General features: G+C 51.7%; 6 non-coding genes across 6 annotated transcripts; 4 read left to right on the forward strand and 2 right to left on the reverse strand.

The window, feature by feature from the left end:
* Positions 1-680: 680 nt before the first annotated feature.
* On the reverse strand, positions 681-752 carry TRNAQ-CUG (transfer RNA glutamine (anticodon CUG)). Its single transcript has one exon. It is a non-coding gene; the product is annotated as a tRNA-Gln (tRNA).
* A 247-nt stretch (positions 753-999) lies between these two features.
* Positions 1,000-1,073, forward strand: TRNAN-GUU (transfer RNA asparagine (anticodon GUU)). The gene has a single exon. It is a non-coding gene; the product is annotated as a tRNA-Asn (tRNA).
* Positions 1,074-6,339: 5,266 nt separating this feature from the next.
* TRNAV-AAC (transfer RNA valine (anticodon AAC)) lies at positions 6,340-6,412 on the reverse strand. The gene has a single exon. It is a non-coding gene; the product is annotated as a tRNA-Val (tRNA).
* A 4,255-nt stretch (positions 6,413-10,667) lies between these two features.
* Positions 10,668-10,741, forward strand: TRNAN-GUU (transfer RNA asparagine (anticodon GUU)). Its single transcript has one exon. It is a non-coding gene; the product is annotated as a tRNA-Asn (tRNA).
* Positions 10,742-12,422: 1,681 nt separating this feature from the next.
* Positions 12,423-12,585, forward strand: LOC127493890 (U1 spliceosomal RNA). The gene has a single exon (XR_007924427.3). It is a non-coding gene; the product is annotated as a U1 spliceosomal RNA (small nuclear RNA).
* Positions 12,586-16,633: 4,048 nt separating this feature from the next.
* LOC127493883 (U1 spliceosomal RNA) lies at positions 16,634-16,797 on the forward strand. The gene has a single exon (XR_007924420.2). It is a non-coding gene; the product is annotated as a U1 spliceosomal RNA (small nuclear RNA).
* The last annotated feature ends 1,009 nt before the right edge of the window (positions 16,798-17,806 follow it).

Consider the following 17,806-nt stretch of genomic DNA (forward strand, 5'->3'; position numbering starts at 1 on the left):
AACAAACATTATAGCACAAGGATGTTTTTCTTCTTTTAATGAAATATGCCTTTTCTTGCAAAGAGTCCTTCATTGACTGATGTAAGGTGGTTTTTGCAAAGCCCGCTGGGCGGAGCCTAGTGCCAGGGCGGGAGCTCTCTCCTGGGACCTGTAGACGGCCTCTCCCCTGCTCCTCCCGCCCAGAAATCCTGGGTGTCCTGGATAAGAGTCTTTTTTACCCACTCGAGTAGGTCCCACCCAGACTTTGCCGGGATCCAAATCCGCGGTCCAGACACCGGCGTTTTCCACCTGTCCCTGATAGCAGTGGGTGATTTCCCCACGGGCTCAGGTTTCAGCCCCAGCAGGACCAAGGGCGCCCTGTGTGCCTCCGCCCCTTCGTGCATGGCGAGGGCAGGAGCCCCAGCCTCGCCCAGGACTGGGATCCCCCAGGCTCGGTCATTTTCCTGGGGACCTGGCCGTTGTAAAGAACCCATTTCTGGAACGCGGACTCCACAGAGTGCCCTAGAGCTGGATGAACGTATGAGGTTCCAGAGGCGGCCGGGGACTGGAGGCATCGAGGGCCAGAGCAGTCTGTTCCCTGCAGAGCTGCCTTCTTGTCCCTTACAAGGCGGAAGGACCTCGGGAGCGGTAATAAATCCCATTTAAATGATCAAAATGGCAGTTTAGTAAGTTAAAGGCAAAGGTCCAACCGAGATTTGAACTCGGATCGCTGGATTCAGAGTCCAGAGTGCTCACCATTACACCATGGAACCAGGCTTAAAGTTTGCGGGAAACGGCTGCAGGCGGACCGCGTTGACTGCCAGGCGCGGGCTCCTGAGGCTAAGAAGACCACGCAGCTGGCCCGCAGCTGCCCGACCACCCTAAGCACCGGTTGCCAGCGTGGCGCATACCGCGGCTCCCGCTCGCCTCTGGGCGGTGGCCGGGCTCTAAAGCCCGAAACGTCTCCCTTCAAAGCCGGAAGTTGACCGGAAGGATCGGTCCCTGTGTTCTCAGAGTTGAGTCTCTGTGGCGCAATCGGTTAGCGCGTTCGGCTGTTAACTGAAAGGTTGGTGGTTCGAGCCCACCCAGGGACGGCTGCTGTTGCATTTTTACCAGGTGCTGCCCGCGGAGCACATTCTTGTCTCTCGTCTTTACTTGTCTGCTGTCCCCACAAAAGCCACCTCCCCACGTCATTCCACTCTCCCAGACCACCTGCTGGGAGCCCAGGAGGCCTGAAACACACACTGAGGAGGAAACCAGTCCTCGGGCCAAATGGGTTGGCGCCGGTGAGGTCCGTTGGGGGACTTGCATTTGACATCTGTGATACAACACCCACAGCAGTGTTTGGTCCCCAAGTGTGTGCCTCAGTTGTGCTTGCTTTATCAACAGCGTTCTCACCATTATAAATAATAATTTGTAAAAAGAAGTTTCTGTACTCTGTGCAAGTACCTTCAAAATCTTCTGAAGCCTGGTTGGCTTCATGAGAGCACCACAGAGGTCGTTGTATTGTGCACTAGGAAGATGTATCATGCACATTTTAGCCCCTGTGCAGCTGTGTCCACAGTGTAGCGTTGCCTGTGCAACTGCTTCCTTATGGCTGTTATACACGGCTTCGAATATCAGTCAACTTGGAAACTGCTCTTTTCCTGGAATGGCACTAAGTCATATTCCAGGTGGTTTATGAACTCCATTAGTGTCCCTCTCTTCACTTACTTGTAGGCACAAGCTTACTATTCAGGGATCTTGAACCTCCAACAAGGGGAGTGGACCCCCTGCTTGACTAAGAGCTTGGTGCAACAGGAGGATTTGGCGGGCACTCCCCACAGCTGCTCTGCTGTGGGTGTTGATAGCTAAACTTCTAAGCTAGCTTGCAGACTTCCAATAACTGCAACTGTTGTCTGTAATGACCTGGTTGCACGCATCCAAAGAACCCTGCCAGATGACCTCTTTTATGGCTTTCAGCCAAGCCACTATCCCAGAGGGGAATCCTCATGGTGTCAGACACCTGTTCTCCTGCTTTCCTTTATATCTTCAGAGATCTTGCGTTGGCTTCCACAGGAAGTGATGAGAAGCCAATGCTTCTTCTCCTGCTATACTGTGGTCAGTGAGCATGCAGATAACTCTCTCCATAGTATTCCTTGCCAGATGTTTGCTGGGGCTCTGCCCATGCCAATATGCCCATGTGAGATGCATCACTGGAGCCAAAGGAACCTGCACCCGACAGGCAGACCTGGGCCCTAGTGCTGTGGGCTCATGATCCCTTGGTTCTTCTGTTTCTCCCATGCGCAGAAACAGAGCTCTTGACTCCTGCATGCTGAACCTGGGTCCTGGACCAAGGCTTTTGTTCTTTCTTTCATTTTTGCATCATGATTTCTCCCACCAGGGGCATCACAGGGGGTTTCTGAGTGTCATGTTTTCAAGTGAACTTCTGGGGTGATCTCTGTTAGGTGGTGATTGACAGAGATGCATTCTCTGTTTGATGGCGCATGTCAGGAAAACTAGTCTGCGAGTGTCTACTGATTATCCATTATCCTGGAGAGGCTGGTATTTCCTGGCATTTGAGCCTGCAGAAGTGAGAAGCTGTTCACCTCTCCTCTTTCCAGTGTGTGGTGAAATTATTATGGGCCTATAGCTTTCATGTAACAGCTTTTTTTTTCTTAAGATTTATTTATTTATTTGAAAGGCAGAGTTACAGAGACAGAGAGAGGGAGAGAGAGAAAAATCTTCCATTTGCTGGTTTACACCCCAAATGACCTCAAGAGCTGGGGCTGTGCCAGGCTGAATCCAGAGGCTTCTTCTAGGTCTTCCACATGGGTGCAGGGGCCAATCACTTGGGCCATCCTCCACTGGCCACCCAAGCCCTTCCAAGCAACACCATCTAAGACCAGGGCTCGAAAGCTCTCCTGGGAGAGAAGGCAAAGCTCTGGCTGTGGTGAAGACAGCACACCAGTGAAGACAGCGCTGAGAACTCCAGGGACAAAGTACAAGAGAGTGTGGGCAAGGGGTTGGGAGCCACACGAAGCACTCAGCACATGTTGGAGTTCCAACTATTAAAACTGTCAGCTGCCTGAACCTTCAGAGGGGGCGTGCAACCCTCACAGTGTCCTGAGGATCCTCTGGGGTAGGGGTGGGTTAATGTAAATATATACTTTCAACTGGGGTGCCTGAGGAATATTGACAGTATCAGCTTGGTTTGAGATCCAGATGCGGATTTAAATTCAGTTTCTCTCCACCAATCAGTGGGTTCTGCCACTGTGTTCCCATAGGATGGGAAGACAAGCAGGCCCCTCCTCAGCTCCCCTCTGGAGCTCACAAACCAGAAAGCACTGGTTCAGGTCAGCCTAGGCAGAGGACTGAGGCCTGTGGAGAAGATTCACTGTAAAAAACCTGAGGGGCCTACACTGTGACTTGAGGCACTGACATTCCATATAGGCTCCAGTTCGAGTCCAAACTGCTCCACTTTCTATCCAGCTCCCTGCTATAACTGCTGCCTGGAAAAGCAGCAGAGGATGGCCAAGTCCTTGGGCCCCTGCACCCATGTGGCAGACCTGGAAAAAGCTCCTGGCTCCTGGCTGTGGATTGGCTCTGCTCCGGCCACTGTGGCCATTTGGGGAGTGAACCAGCAGATGGAAGACTTCTCTAAGTGTCTCTACCTCTCTCTAACTCTCTGTTTCAAATAAAAAAATTTAAAAAAAATCAAAGCATTTCACCATTGTAAATCTAAAGAGCTGGGATGGCAGGAAAGGGGTGACAATGGGCACTACGAGCAGAGAAGAGAAATGGGGTCTGGTTGACGTGAGCTGCGTGGTGTGTCCACCCTAACCCCATCCTTGTTCTCCTGGCTTCAGGAAAAGTCTGTTTCCGCCCGGTTTCGAACGGGGGACTTTTCGCCTGTAAAGCAAACGTGAAAACCACTACACTACGGAAACCAATAACAAAAGTAGCCAACAATACGTGTCCCTGAAAGCCACGTAGATGAAGCGGGCACTTTGGTGGCTTCAGATTAGACAATGTGGTGCCTTTCTCGTTCTCTTCCCGCCGCCATCGGTCACTTCCCCCGTCCATACAGGGCAACAAACCCCGCGTTTCCACGAACACGTTAGGGTCTTGCGGGACAGAGGGGGCAGTGTCCGTTCTCCTGCAGGAGCAGCACGGGCGCCAGCCTCTGGGGAACTCGCACTCCCTGCGGCCCCGCACGCCTGCGCCTGGCTGCACGCCTGCGCCTCGCTGTGCCCCCACAGGTCCCTGGAGGAGCCGCTGGACCACCTCCGCGGGCCGCCCCCCCCCCCCCCTTTTCGCAAACTCCAAGCTTCAGGAGTGTTTGAGACCCGGTCTTGTCCTTCCCCTTAGAACCCTGACATCAGAAAGGTTGCAGCCTGCTTCGGAAACAGCGCCCCAGGGACGCCCGAGTCAGCGACCCCGGGCGGGAGCCGTGCTGTGATCACGGGGAGCCGAGCGCGCCCGTGGGCTCCGTGCTGGCGCTTCCCACTCCGCGCTCCGCCCGGCTGCCCTCGGCGGAGTCCGTGAGGTCGGTGCGACTGGTGCGGGTGAGTGACCGCGCCAAAAGCAGACGCTGGAAAAGGAGCCAAAGAAAGCAGAGGCGTCGCTGAGACAAGGAGACCTCCCAGGAGGCCTGCGGGGAAGCACCGGCCAGATCCCAGGCGTGGGAATCGTGACTGTGTGGAAAAAGCGGGAGGAAGAAGCGGAGACGCGCATGGGAGAGAAACGCTCGAGGATCTCTACCCGTCCAAGAAGGAGGCAGCGAAGAGAGTATTTCGCTTTATTTTTGAAGTCGCAAAATGATAGGCGGCACAATGGTTGCCAGCAAGCTTCTCCAGCCTGGAGGTCTGCAATTCGAACCAGTGCACCACGACACTTTCCAGCCCGCAGCTGGCGACGGGACCGGTGTCGCTAGGCTTGGACTCCTGCAGCCACTGGCGCGGAGGGAGGTCCCTGGCTCAAAGCGATCCGAAGAGGAGTAAACCTCACCGTGCACAAACCTGGAGCCGACCACGTCAAAGAAGGAAACTTGGACGTGCTCTTTGTCACAACTGGAGGGGAAATACCCACAACGGTGAACTGCTGCCTCACAGGGACCCGCGAAAGGATCTTCCACCAATGAAATAATGTGGTTTAGCCGTTCTCCCAGGAGAGCTATTTCAAATACCAGTGGGACTTTTCTTTCTTTCTCTTTCTTTCTCTCTCTTTCTTTCTTTCTTTCTTTCTTTTTTTTTTTTTATTAACACCAAACCAGATTGAGCATTGAATGAGTTCACAATAAAAAGCATAATAAAAAGCCATGGTCCAGACTGGCTTGTCTCTACTCTCTGTACCCTAGTTTTTATGGGAACAATAAATTATTGCACTACAGTACACATGGCAAATTATTGCACTACGATACAGCACTTTTTAAAAAGAAGTAATTAGTGCGGTATGTTTAATTTTGATAAATGCAGTCAGCATCTAGCTCAAGTTACAGAAGATTACTATGATTCAAGAAAGGTGTGTGGAGCCCCTTTCCAAGCCATTCCTTCCCTCTCTCTCTCTTAGGTAATCACTAATCTGAGTCTTATCACCAGAACTCACAATTGCCTATTTTTGAATTCATGTCAACGACTGTACAAGGGCACTTCAAGAAGATTGTGGAAAATGGCTGTCAAAGGTAAGTTTCCTTGGCTGTAATTTTTTTTTGAAATCCATTCGGATGAGCAGTCTTCACCAAGTACACCCAAAAATATCATATCATGAAAAAAATGCTTGGATTTCAAAAATGTTTCACCAAAATGAATGTTTTAATTCCATTTTCTATGAAATTTTTGAAGCACCCTTGTGTACTTTTTTGTATGTGGCTTCTCCCCACTCTCAGGTAATGATGCCCATTATGTTTATGAGATATATCCAAGTTATGTGTATCATTTCTAAATTTTGGTCCCAACGTTTCCTGAGCTTTTGATGGAAGAACAAGTAGGAAAGTCACTGAACCCCATATGGAATGCTGGTCTTCCATGGCTGAAATAAATATCTTCCTAGGGATTTGTTTCTTAAACTCCAAATATTGCTCTGAATTAATTCAAAACTCACTTTTTAGTTAAGTTTTCTGCCAGTACCATGTATTCAAAGCAATCTAGATCAGTTTTCTATTCAGTGTAGACATGCATAGCATGTCTGTACTATAATTTATCTAGCTAGCCCATAAATGTAGCCATCTAACCCCCCCGCCCCAAGCTTGCAAAATGAGTGAGCAATAGTAAAATGGTTGTATCCATGCAGGTATCATTATGGAATCGGAGCAATTATTTCTCTGGGGGCAAGCATTTAAGTGTGAGTCCTACGGTTTTCTTTCCGGAAAAAGAACACGTCTGTTTCCGCCCGGTTTCGAACCGGGGACCTTTCGCGTGTTAGGCGAACGTGATTACCACTACACTACGGAAACCACCGTTGGGTTCTACGACAAAATGTACCCTAGAAAATGATTTCTATGCCATATCTCAGTATAGCAAACTGAACTACATTTCTAGATTAGAATAAAATGAGCTCCAAGAAAATACCAACAACCCCCAAGATAAGGAGCCAGCGACGTCCAAAGAGACCCGCGACTCCACCTTAGGCGCCTGGAGCCTGAGCTGGCGGTGGAATCGGGCGTCTCCCGCCGCGTTTCCGGGGGCAGAACCGCCCGCCGGGGGCGTTCTTCGCTGACTGTCCAGTCCCAGAAGCTGAATGAAGGAGCCGCGAGTCAGGTGCCGCCGAGCCATGGGCGCGTCCCTCACGGCCCTCGTGGTCTTCTTCTTGGCTCCGGCCGGGCCGTCGGTGCTCCTGGCTCTACGCAGATGGCAGCGCTGGGGTCCAGCGGTGGCTGCGGGGGCCCCCTCTTCCCGCCCTCCCCGACCCGGCGGGGCCTCACCTGCGCGCTGTCCCTCGCGGCCCTTTCGCCCCGACTTCTGCAGGTCTTCCACCCGACAAAGGCGCCAAAGCCATGGGCCGCGGTTTCAATCTGACCCTTGCGTCAAAAGCTCAGGGTGTGGTTAGCACAGGTTCCGTGTTGGGGCAGTTGGTTGTCTTCTATGCCTGAAACTCTCCTGAAGGGCAGAAGTCCTCTGGACCCTGGCTTGGCTAGGTCACACAGCTCTGTGGTATGCACATCAGCACAGGCTCTCTCTTGACTTGCTGGATGCCCATTCTGTCCCCCCCCCCCCCCTTTTTGCCTCTCAGATTTAACTCACCCACAGGAGAGAGCTGAAAACTTAGTGGAATTATCTTTCTTAAAGGATCTGAAGTTGCTGGGGACTGAACAAAACAGGCAGACTCCTGGAAGAATGGAGCCGCTGTTCCAGCTTCACAGATGTGTCTGAGAGTAAAGCTCGGTTGTCTGCTCATTTCAAGTTGCTGGACAAGGTCGAGGCCACCACAGCAGCTGGGAAGACAAGGGGGCTGGAGGAAATCTCAGAGAGGAAAAAGCCAGGAAGGCAGTTCCAGGCATGTGTGGAGCTTGTGTGAGTTTGGGTGGCTCCAGGCAGTCCTGCTACAGCTAAAGGGACCCAGAGAGACCTCAGCTGCCATCTGCTGAAGGGGAGATGGGCACAAGCACGTGGGCCTCTCCTACCCATGGGGAGACTGGGTTGAGCCAGGTTTTGGCCTGACCCAGCCCCTGGTGTTGTGCACATTTAAGGAGTGAATTATTGGATAGGGGTCCTCTCTCTATGCCTCTTATTTTCTCTCTGTCTCATTTTCTCTCATCCAAGGCCCTTCCCACACCAGGGTGTGGGGGAAGTGTCTTCCTGGTGCCTCCCTGAATCAGCCTGCTAGCCTAGAGGTCTGGTAAGCCTGGGGCTTCCTGTGTTTCAAATATGTCCAGCTTTATGTTGGATTGCCAAAGACAAGTCAGTGGACAGGAAAAGTTCATCTTTAGAAAAAGAAATCCAACAGCCCTGCTCCCAGCTTCTGCTGCAGGTGAGTTAGCCAGACCCCCACCAGCTCCTCCTCAGCCTCAATTTACCCTCCATGCTGCTCCTCGAAAGAAAATAAAGGTCTTTGCCAGGCCCCGGGATGAGAGCCGTAGCTCACACATGCACATTCACAGACTAGTTACTGCAAAGAGAAGACATTTGCAGGAAAATTCTCCTATATCCACTTCATAGGAGTGTGGGGGAACAGGGAGAGCCCTACAGTGTGAGAACCACCATGGTCCTTGGTCAATAACAAGACTGTGAGAAGATCATGGTGACAAGGGGCTAATGAATAAACCCACATGACCCAGAGGTGAAAAACCCGAGCTGGACACCAACATGGTTCTGCTACATCACAGATTGTCAGGGAAGGCGGAGGGAGGGCTTCCACCTGGAGGAAGCTGGACAAGTTCTACAGGGTGAGCGTGACTTTGGCTGGGACAGGAACACGCTTTGCCTGGTGAGACTTGTCAATGTTCTTGTACAGTTAGAGGGTGGAGGTGGGGGAAAGAAGTGAGCAGAAGCAGAAAAAGGGAAATTGCCAAGCAAAGAGCAAGGCATAGATCTTGGCTGATGCCCTGTGCCCAGGGTAAGCAACATTCTGCAAAGTTATTTCTCCTTAGGGCATTCCAGGGATATCTTCAGGAAATAACCAAAAATTCTTTAATGAAAAGTGAAAAAATGCTCATTTCTCATTCCTTAGGTGTTTCCAGTCAACCAGTCTTCTTAGGGAAGGATTTTGGGTTTGCTTTTGATTTGCTTCATCTGTTGCAGGGGAGGCAAATGCAAACCCAGAAGCTATTCCCTAAAGGTTTGGTTTTCTTGCTGTTGGGTTCTCTTTGGGAGAAGAAGACCTACAAGCTCTCTGTGTAGTTTCTTCTTGAGAAGACTCATTGAAGGCAAAGATTTTCAAGTTGTGATCCTGCTCCAGTCTCACGTTGTGAAATCAAGACTGTAAGCACTTACTACTGAGATTGTACTGAAATAATAGGGCTGGTTGCTTCTAGCAAAGGTTCTTGTTTCTTTGATTTTTTTTTAAAGATTTGCTTATTTTATTTGTGAGGTAGAGCTACAGGGGTGGGGTGGAGGAGAGAGAGACCATGAAAGAGTTGTTCCATGGCCTGGCTCACTCCACAAATGGCCACAAAGGCCTGAGCTGGTCCAGTCTGAAGCCAGGAGCCAGGAGTTTCCTCTGGGTTGGCCATGTGGGTGCTGGGGCCCAAGTAATTGGCCATCTTCCACTGCCTTCCCAGGCATATCAGCAGGTAGCTGGACTAGACGTGCAGTTGCCCACGGTCAAAGCTGCCTTCATATGAGATGTGGGCCCACAACACCAGCCCCTGCGTTTTTACTCAGTTTACTGTCCATGCTACAGGTCACAGAGAATTGTGTGCTTCTCACTACATTTTGAGGACAGAGGTCTAGGAGAAAGTCTGCTCTATCTTTTCCTCTTCATTTTTCCCCCCTGCTGTGCAAATATGATCATTGAAAGAGGAAGAATTCTATCAATGTCTCTTGTTAGGCCTCTTCTATGAAGAAGGTTCACGCTTGGGATACTTCTAGATTGGTGACCTGAGCACATTCACATTCCTTGTCATCTCTAGCCAAAGGCTAGAAGCCCCTGGGTACTTTGAAAACTACTAATGCTCCAAACCCACCTGAAGCCACTTCAAACTGAGATTGCTAGGAACAGAAACCAGTCATTCGTGGTGGTTATAGGCTCTCCACGTGATTACAACATGATAGCACGATTAGAAGCTACTGCATACACCTGGTCTAATTCCCACCCTTCTCTGATTCCTTGTCTCTCCCATGATGGGTGTCTTGCCCATGCAAGCAGAACATCTTCAGTCTTCCTCTGCACAGTCTCACATGTGTCACTCTCTGTCATAATTGGACCTTCTGTGGCAAGGATTTATCCATTTCTATGTAGATCTTTAAAAGGTGGCCCCTGCGTTCCCTTTTCTCCAAGCCTTATTCACTACAAAATCAACTAGCTGGGCTTTCAGATACCTGAACCTGTCAATCATAGGTAAATGCTCTGCACAGGGTTCCTGGGTGCTGTAGGATTGGCAGAAACTCCCAGGGACTTCCAGCTCTCTGAGCCATCAGGCAAAATGACTCCAGTAAGCTGACAATTCTCCCCCTCATTAGGGACTTTGGGAACAAAAACAAACTATGGGCCTGAGAGAGCAAAAGAAAGCCTAGGTGCTGGAGGCGTCTACCTAATGGATCTCATGCAGAGCTGGATACTGAGGTGGGCTTGCAACAGCAGGAGTTCAGGAAATGCTGTATCTGGTGCACAAGGGACAGGCTGAAGATAGTTTGAGACTTTTAAATATTTCCACTAAGCTAAAGATATTTTTGTGTTTTGTTTTTCTCCTCAGTCAGAGTCTAGTACAATGAGGAGATAGGGTATTATAATTTGAATCCAGTAAATTTGTATTTTATCAAAGACCAACATGTATCATCCTTGCTTCATCTTTTAGCACATTTTTTTCAGCAGTTTGAAAAAAAGTATTTTGCTCATTTCTTTCTGAAAGACTACTGACTCCTGAGGCGGTGGGGTGAAGGCCGTGCGGCTGTCCCTGCGGCTGCCCGACCTCCCAACGCACCGCGCGGCTCCCGCTCGCCTCTCCGTGGAGTCCCGGGCGCTGGAGCGCAACAGCGTCGCTCTGCAACGCCGGCGGCAGCCCGGGACACGCGGGCCGGGGAAGGGGCAATCCCTGTGCTGCTGAGCGTGGAGTCTTTGTGGTGCAATCGGTTAGCGCGCTCGGCTGTTAACCGAAAGGTTGGTGGTTCGAGCCCACCCAGGGACGGCTGCCCTCACTTTTAACCCACTTGCTAAATCAGTCAAATACCCTCATTTCTGACACCATCAGAGGCCCCCTTCCCCTGCATCGCCAACTGGGCACCAAATGTTAGGGAAAGAGGCACAGAAGTGAGAGGAGGCAGCCAGACCCAATTTGTTCAGAGAAAAGAAATCCCAGAGGTCGCTTGGTCGACCAGCTCCCTGCATATACGGGATGGACCACGTGGCAGAAGGCCCGATCCCCAGTGGCTGGACCTTTTGAAGGAGGACTGGGGCTGGGGGTGGGAGTAGTGAACAGCAAGCAAAGGGGATTCAAGGAATTGGGCGAGGCTTTGGGAACCTGGAAAAGAATGCAGGATGGGAAAAGAATGCAGGATGGGGCCTGCACCGCGCCTCACTAGGCTAATCCTCTGGGTTCTAGTCCTGGTTGGGGCGCCGGATTCTGTCCCGGTTGCCCCTCTTCCAGGCCAGCTCTCTGCTATGGCCAGGGACTGCAGTGGAGGATGGCCCAAGTGCTTGGGCCCTCTACCCCATGGGAGACCAGGAGAAGTACCTGGATCCTGCCATTGGATCAGCGCCGTGCGCCGGCTTCAGCGGCCACCGGAGGGTGAACCAACGGCAGAGGAAGACCTTTCTCTCTGTCTCTCTCTCTCTCACTGTCCACTCTGCCTGTCAAAACAAACAAACAAACAAAAAAAAACAAACCAAAACAAAAAAAAAAGAATGCAGGGTGGAATATGAAGGCAATACGGTGTGAGAGCCAATGGAGGTGCCAGGGCAAGAAATACATACCAAAGTTTCTCTCTTTTGGGCAGTGAGGGAGAATGGCTGAGCCTTTATGTCCTTGTTCCATCAGTTGCGCCATGTGGCCACCTGGTTCCAGACATGGCGGCGGGGGTGGTGGGGCGAGGGGGCGGGGGCTACCGCCTAGGATGCTGTCCGGGTTATAGATCACACCATAGATAAGATTGCGCCATTTTACTAACAGACTGTAGGGCATTGCGGAAAGTTCAGAGTTGCCCTCTATGCACTAAACGTCAACCCTTTGAAAGTCACCCACTAAGCTCCTCAGATGCAACTTCCCCGAGGGGTTTTGTCAGACTCGTGCGGTCTTGTGTCTGCCTTTTCGGAATGGAGCAGGCGCAGCAATGAACTAAGCCCCGGTGAGGTGAGGAGACGCCCATGAGGAGATGGCAGTGTCCCGCCCCGTGTGTAAGACTGGCCCGGTCCTCTCTGCTGGGGCAGAGAGGTGGAATTCGACTGAAAACCGTCTTTCTAGCACCAAGTGGGGCTAACACAAACGACAAAACGCGGTAAGCGTGGCTGATGGGCAGTCTCCAGGAGGCTCTCGCTGGGTGCACAACTATGGCTGCTTTGTGCTACTTCACGAACCACCTAAGGTCCCTAGGCACGACCCGAGGCCGGAAGCAGGCTAGGAGAAGGGCGCGACCCCCGAGGACCCTGAGGGGCGGCGCCCATGCAGATGAGGTCGCGCGGGGGCTGCTGCTCCGGCACCGGCTGCAGAACCACGCACGAGTCCCACGCTGTGGAAATCCTCCTGGCCTGTTGCGGGACACTCGCTGGGATCTGCGGATCTGCGCAAGGAGAGCCTGAGGAGGAGAGGAAGTCACCGCGTGTGTACACAGCGAGCTGTGCGCAGCTGTGCTGGGGTGGAAGGGTCGGAGGTCATACTGACCTGGCAGGGGAGACACCGTGATCAGGCAGGGGGTCCCCCAGGGCGAGGCTCGGCCATTGCACTGCGGCTGTGCTGGTCCCTGTGATTTCCTGAAGTGTGGGAAACTCGAGTGTAGAATTTGTGGTAGTGGGGGCCTCTGTGTGTGCCATCCCCTGTTTGTTTTTTTTGTTTTTGTTTTTGTTTTTTCCTTTGTGGTACATATTCCAAGCTTTTTAAGGTGCATCAAAAGTTGTCAAAACAAACAAACAAACAACGCCTGGAATACTTCTATACCAGCACAAAGTCCTACAATAATTACTCTCAGGTTCAGTCCAGCTTCTCTTCTCATGCTTCCTGAACCCCCTGTTGCGTCCCAGCCCAGTTTCTTCTCCCTGTCAGTGATTGCTGCCCTGAGCTCCTCCACCTGGCCACACCAGTAGTCTCAGTGTCTACTTCAGCAGAGAGAGCAGGAGAGCAGCGGAGTGCCTGAGCTGGGCACTGGCTTTGAGGACATGTCCCAAGTTTTAAGCCGTTACTGCCTGTTCATTAGGTTATCCTATTAGGGGCGCCCATGGGACAGGGCTTTCACATACTGTATGTTGACTGGCTTGGGGCTCATGAAGATAGCGGGGGTCTCCTGGAGACAGCCAGTCTCTTTAGGGGCTCAGTCCCCTCCTCTGCTAGCTCTGGGTGGAAGACTGTAACTATCTTGAAGGTGTGATTTAAAAAGCCAAGGGTCACACAAGACAGCCAGGATCCCCTTAGAGCCAGTCTGACTCTCCCCAGGGGCTCAGTGCCTTCCCCTGCCTCCTCTGGGTGAAAGAGTGCACCCACCCTGGAGGTGTGATTTAAAGCCCCAGGATCACACATGCAGCACAAGCAGCTATCAGTAGGGGAGATGCCGGTTGGTCTGGAGACAACTTTTCCAGCCACAGCTGGCAGCCTGCCTGTGAAGGAGGTTCTAGCTACACCTGAGGGGCCCACAGACCCCAGCCCCGCTGGACAGCCTCAGGTTTCAGCCTTACAACCTAAGACTTCTACATCAGTGGAAGCCAAAGTTATGGGGTAGAAGCCATTGCTCACTCGTGAATAGTTGGGGTGGCAGTCACAGGAGACACTCCCATCTGCACCACTGCATTCTCCAACCAGGGTGAGTGGCACCAGTATTGGTTGCCATTCAGTGTATGCTCAGGGGAAGTCCCCTGAGGCTTCAAAGTGTCACCCGCTTTGCCCAAGCTGCCTTCTCCACTCCTGCCCCGAGTGGCAAATTCTCTACGAAGCAGATAAAACCTGAGTCCCAAACACGCCCTGTGCACAGTCTCTTGGCAAGAACAGTCGCCAACCTTTCTGCTTCCAATAAAGGAACCTGTCTGTTGAGGTTGGTTTCCATCTCGTTTTTCCGTCTCTCCTTTCTGGGAGTCAAAAAGGCCAACACCCCAAGCTATTCCAGACCTAACAACCACAATCTGATATTTAAAATGCTATATAGTTTTTTTCCCTGAATTGTAAATTTTCCCCCTACTGTGGCCCCATTTTTAATAAAGATAATCCCAGTGACAAACTTAGGTTTGGGACAGTGAGTTACAAAAGATGCCAAAGTCCCAGGGGCGATATTATGGCGTCTTTGTTTCTGAAGGCTGGCGGCTGCATGGGGCATGTGTTCTCCAAACCATGCAGCCCCGACTGAGCTCAGGGGTAAGCCTGTAAAGGCAAAAACCACAGCTAGTTGGAAATGAATTACAGAACTTGTGTTTTAGCCAAGCAGATGTTACAGAAGCTAGAGAAGTAGGATCCGCTTAACTCAGGGGCATCTCACACATTTCCTGACCTTATGTAACCAAGCCTTACAGATAACATTCTTACAAGATCAGTTTTTCAATAGATGGCAGTCATGTGCCTGGTTAGGGAAAATAGAGGATACCAAGAAAAGGACAAAAAGGAGTGACTCTGGTCAGGCCATGGCTCACTGGCACTTCAACTAGGTCTAGTTTAATGCATGGTCTGGTTATTGAGCGCAGCTAGGATAGCAGTTGGCTATATAAGCTCCTTCTAAGCTGGCCTTGCTGGGACTTTTAATGAGGAGTCTTCTTTAAATGCCTCTCTATGGTGGGAAGACACAGACAGGTCTGGCTGTGCAAGTCGGCCTTCAACGTCTCTCCTGTTGGCTGAGTTCCTCTCTTCCTGTCGTCCTCACAATGGTTGTATTGGTCCTGGGCCTTCCTGTCACCAGGCTGGGAACCTGTGAGACCCGCGCCAAGGGCAGGGTTCTTCCAGGGGCTTTCTTGGTCCAATCAAGTCAACTTCCGTTCTTCAAAACTGGCCAAGCCTGGGCCCGTGAGCTTTTCTGAATACGACATTCTAGCCAAAGACCAGGTCGAGAAACAGTATTTCCAGTGAGTCTTCTCACAAAGAGAACACATATCTGCTGACACAGCAACAACGATTTTGGGGCCGCTTGCATTGCCGGCGTCCATATGGGTGCTGGTCTAGGTGCCCTCTGCTCCATTTATGATCCAGGTCTCTACTTGTGGCCTGCGAATAGCAGGGGAAGATTGCCCAAGTACGTGGGCCCAGCCGCCTAGGTCGCAACCCATTTGAAGCAGCTATGCCGCCATCGTTCCACTCGGGAGAGGAAGGCGCTGACGCGGGCAGGAAGTGGGATGGGCGAAGGGCGCTGCCTGAAAAACGCAGAGGGGACAGCGACCATGCAGCTGGGGCCAGCGGGGTCAGCTGCTCAGGCTCTGGGTAAGGAAGTACGCCCAAGTCCCGGGCGACAAAAAGGTCACATCACAGCCTGTTTCAGGAAACTCGCTGGGATCTGAGGATCAGTGCAAGGAGAGCCCAGGAAGCAGGAGGAACTCACTGTGTGTGTGCACAGAGAGTTGTGTGAGGCTGTGCTGGGACAGAAGGGGCGGAATTCATACTTACCTGGCAGGGGAGACACCATGATCACGCAGGTGGTTCTGTAGGTAGGAAGTCACATATGAGCTTATGTGTGTGTGACAAAGGCCTAAAGAGTTGACATGTAGGTCCAGCATATGCATCTCAAAGTCATCCCAATAACCTGCCAGGGGCAGCCCAGTATTTGCATCCTGCCCTGCTCCCTCTACCCAGTAACCTGCCAGGTGGGGGTCCCCGCCCCTTCTGCCTGATCACCTTCCAGGTGCAGCCCAGTATGTGCACTTCAAACATCCTAGGGATCTTCCAGAGGGTCCTGCCCATCCTTCCTCTAAGCAGGGCAATGGCAGCCAGGCTTCCTGCTGTTTCTGAGAACTTCAGAAGCAAAACTCAGATAGGAACTTTTCGCATTTACATCCAAAAAGTCCTTTGTTCCAGGAAGAGCAGAGGCAGCAAGGCAAGGCCCATCCCCTTCAGAGCCCCTGGCCTCAACCCTCTGCCTGGCAGCTGAGCCACCCGCCTGGCCTGCCCAGGTGTACTCTCTCCACTCAACCATGTAACCTCACTCTCCCCCAGTCTGAGGGACTGACTGGGCACTCTCTCTCAGGGTCTGTCTGGAGAGGTGCCCATCCATTCTTACTTTGGCCCTGTCCTAATAAACCTTGCTGTTTTGCTTTCTGCTTACTCTCTGTCTCACGCCTGATTTCTTGCTTGGGCCCAGACAAGAACCCTGCCAATCTCTGGTAACCGTGCTCCCAGGGCGAGGCTCGTCCATTTCACTGCGGCAGTGCTAACCCCTGCGACTTCCCCATATGGGGGAAACTCCACTGCAGAATGTGTGGTAGTGGGGACGGTGTGCTCGCTCTCCCCTGATTTTTCTCCAGTTCAAAGAGTAGATGCTCCTCAGGCTTATCAAAGCAGGTGTAATGCATGGAGATAAATCGGGTCTCCCCGCGGCGCCCGCGTGGGTCGGGGAGGGAGGGACGGGACGGGCACAGCTGTCACTCAGCTCTTGGAGGGCGCGCTGGTGGTTCTGCTGCTGGGCGCGGGGTGGGCGGGGCGCCTGCGGTGGCGTCCCGGACGGGGCGGGGCTATGTAGATAGAGCAACGCAACGCAGGGGCTGCTGGTCCGGGACCTGCTGTAGATTCACGACCGCTTTCCCGTGCTGTGGGAGAAAGCACGGGACCGCTGGCGGCACATACGTGCGCTGTGCGTGCGTGAGGGCGAAGAGGGCCCGGGGCGGGGGAGGTTGAGGGGCGCAAAGTGAGCGCGTGTGAAGAGTGCGGGGCGTGTGAGGCTGTGCTGGGGTGGAGCGTTTGGTCCTCATACTTACCTGGCAGGGGAGACACCATGATCAGGCAGGTGGTTTTCCCAGGGCGAGGCTCTCCCATTGCACTGCGGGAGTGCTGACCCCTGCGATTTCCCCACATGCGGGAAACTCGACTGCAGAATTTGTGGTAGTGGGGCACTGCGTTCGCGCTCTGCCCTGGCTGTGCTTTGTTGAACAGTAGATGGTTATTACCTTGCAGTAGTACTGACTGTGTCGTCGGTGAGGAAGTACTTGCAACTTTGCTGGGTTCCACAACCCTACTTACTGCATCTACACTGATAATTTTCATGCAGTCTCATTCACTGTTACATTTCTTCCTCCTTGGATCTACTCCCTCTGGACTCATAGAGCCACCACTCACACTTTCTCTCCACGTAAACTGGCACAAGCTTGCGGTTCTACTCATTGTATTTTCACTTTCTCATAGCTCACTGTGTTCTTTGTACTTTTCCCTCTAGGGCTTGCTGCAATTTGCATCTCATTTGCAGCCCAGAGCCATGATCCCTGGTGGTGCCAGGTCCTGAAGAGGAGCAGTAGGCCCCTCTAAGACAATTATTCAGGGGACATCCTTACAGGTTTTACAGGAAAATGCAAATAAACCGCCTCAAACGAGGAAAGAAGGGCTGCTTCTCATGTAACAGGAAGCTCAGTGCTGGTTAGGGTTTCAAAATCTACAGCCTCACCACATTCTCTTCCTATGATCCCACAGGAACATCCCATAGGAGCCACTGCCTCCTGCTTTTGTATACACTTTCAAGACAGTGAGCCTCAACCGATCCAGAAACCACAACTACTTTTTATGGATTGGCCTCCTACCCCAAAACTTACCCTGCTTAATACAATCTCTCTCATCTCTTATCTGTAACCACTGTAAATTCAATATAAACAATTTATAGGTTTTCCTTCTCTAAATTTTTTTTTTTTTTTTACAAAAATGGTTCTGAGTCCAGTGGACTTATTTCCAACGATCAGCCTTAATCCTGGGGGCTGGGGAATTTGTCCAAGGACCCAGTCCTTTTCTTGCTAAGGCTCAAAGAATCCTTGGTCTCAAGTGTTTTGGTCCAACAGTATCACTACAAATATGCTAAAAGTAGAACAATAGCACCATCTCATAAAGACTTAAATCAGTGTACTTTAGCAAACTGGATCTTTGCTACCATAGTGCTTT

The sequence above is a fragment of the Oryctolagus cuniculus genome, chromosome 7 (genome assembly GCF_051225735.1).
Source record: "Oryctolagus cuniculus isolate XC-2025 breed Fujian yellow rabbit chromosome 7, ASM5122573v1, whole genome shotgun sequence".
Classification (NCBI taxonomy): Eukaryota; Metazoa; Chordata; class Mammalia; order Lagomorpha; family Leporidae; genus Oryctolagus; species Oryctolagus cuniculus.